The 2,320-nt window shown below is 36.7% G+C and overlaps 1 long non-coding RNA gene across 1 annotated transcript in view; it reads right to left on the reverse strand.

The window, feature by feature from the left end:
• Positions 1-240: 240 nt before the first annotated feature.
• LOC106473773 overlaps positions 241-2,320 on the reverse strand; it is a 26,408-nt gene continuing 24,328 nt past the window's right edge. The window contains exon 4 of the long non-coding RNA XR_002613769.1: positions 241-331. This is a non-coding gene — a long non-coding RNA (uncharacterized LOC106473773). The remainder of the gene's footprint in view (positions 332-2,320) is intronic.

Raw genomic sequence — 2,320 nt, forward strand, 5'->3', positions numbered from 1 at the left:
CACTTCTCATTTTTAGGTATTATTCACTCCTGATCTTAGGTTAACCACTTCTAATTTTTAGATATTATTCACTTCTAATCTTCTGTTAACCACTTCTCATTTTTAGATATTATTTACCCCTGATCTTCTGTTAACCACTTTTCATTTGTAGGTTTATTCACTCCTGATCTTAGGTTAACCACTTCTATTTTTTAGATATTATTCACTTCTAATCTTCTGTTAACCACTTCTCATTTTTAGATATTATTCACCCCTGATCTTCTGTTAACCACTTTTCATTTTTAGGTATTATTCACTCCTGATCTTCTGTTAACCATTCTCATTTTTCAACCTAGTTTGTAGGAAAAATAACACTCAAAACTTGTCTTTAATCTCTCTGGATGATTGATTATATTCAAATTGTTGTTAAAATCATATCTCGAAAACTAAAAGCAAAACGAAAACAATATTATTTTTCATTCTTAATCCACCAACATGACTTTTTCTAAAAGCCACAAACTCTGAATCGATTGTTCATTCTCCTTTCGTCTCCTAGTGAAGCTTAGGGCTCTACAAATCGTATTTCGATACCTGTGATGGGCACAGCACAGATAGCCCACTGTGTAACTTTGTGTTAACAAAAACCAATCATTCGTCCTCTATTGTTTATTGCCTGGAGGGTCTAAGCTCTTCCAGGGTTTAAAAGCTGCTTATATTTTCGTCAACCAATAAAAGAGACATTACACCGTTACACTGTTGTATTTTATTTTTAGATACAAAACAGGAAATCATATTCGGCCATAGGGCCTTTAACCCACCCACCCAACCCTATTCCTTCCGAATTCAGCATTCCAAGTTCACGTGCTTATGTCATTTGCTGAACAAATATTATAAAACACGTGTCTCTTCCCCTCACTGTCTCGTGACACTAAAGTTTTACATCTGAACAATTCTTCTGACACTTTTGCAACTACCCCTCAATTAATTTACATTGCAACCACCCCTGAACCTAATCACTTTTGCAACCACCCCTCTATGCTTTAGACCAATGGATATTTACACAAGGGAAGAGGGTCGTCAAGTTAGCGTTCCCCTTAGGCGGAGAATGGGAGAAGAGGTGGAGTAGTTAAATAAATATTCAAAAACACCACACTTCTGGGGTGATTAATACACTCTCCTGCTTAAGTAAGAGATAATGTCACACTTTATCAAAGTCTTTACCTTCTTATACACAATATGTGTGTGGATGGTTTGTTGATAAGTTTTATAATTTTTGCTTTTCACGGAAAAACCTCTCAAAGGCTACCTGCGTTAGTTAGCAGCGCCCACCCCCAATGCGTAGACTAATACTTACTAACAGAGTTGTGAGACTTGACGGTGACAACGGGATGTGAACCATGGACTCTCAGATTCACAGTCTGGGCACATTTATTTTGACACATTATACTACTCTAAACACTAAGGAAATAGTGTGGAGAAATTTGAAACTAAAATATGGTTCTGTTGAGTAGTGGCTCCCATTGAGATTCTGTGGACAAATTAGAAACTAAAATATGGTTCTGTTGAGTAGTGGCTCCCATTGAGATTCAGTGGACAAATTAGAAACAAAAATATGGTGCTGTTGAGTAGTGGCTCCCATTGAGATTCAGTGGACAAATTAGAAACTAAAATATGGTTCTGTTGAGTAGTGGCTCCCATTGAGATTCTGTGGACAAATTAGAAACTAAAATATGGTTGAGTAGTGACTCCTATTGAGATTCTGTGGACAAATTAGATACTAAAATGTGGTTGAGTAGTGGCGCCCATTGAGATTCAGTGGACAAACTAGAAACTAAAATATGGTTGAGTAGTGACCCCTATTGAGATTCTGTGGACAAATTAGATAATAATATGTGGTTGAGTAGTGGCGCCCATTGAGATTCTGTGGACAAATTAGAAACTAAAATATGGTTGAGTAGTGACCCCCTATTGAGATTCTGTGGACAAATTAGATACTAAAATATGGTTGAGTAGTGGCGCCCGTTGAGATTCTGTGGACAAATTAGAAAATAAAATATGGTTGAGTAGTGGGTCCCATTGAAGTTCTGTGGACAAATTAGGAATTAAAATATGGTTGAGTAGTGGGTCCCATTGAAGTTCTGTGGACAAATTAGGAACTAAAATATGGTTGAGTAGTGGGTCCCATTGAAGTTCTGTGGACAAATTAGGAACTAAAATATGGTTGAGTAGTGGCGTCCATTGAAGTTCTGTAGGACAAAGTTAGGAACTAAATATGGTTGAGTAGTGGGTCCCCAATGAAATTTTGTGGTAAAAATCTAGAAACTAAAATATGATTATGTGG

This window comes from Limulus polyphemus, unplaced genomic scaffold (genome assembly GCF_000517525.1).
Source record: "Limulus polyphemus unplaced genomic scaffold, Limulus_polyphemus-2.1.2 Scaffold6496, whole genome shotgun sequence".
Classification (NCBI taxonomy): Eukaryota; Metazoa; Arthropoda; class Merostomata; order Xiphosura; family Limulidae; genus Limulus; species Limulus polyphemus.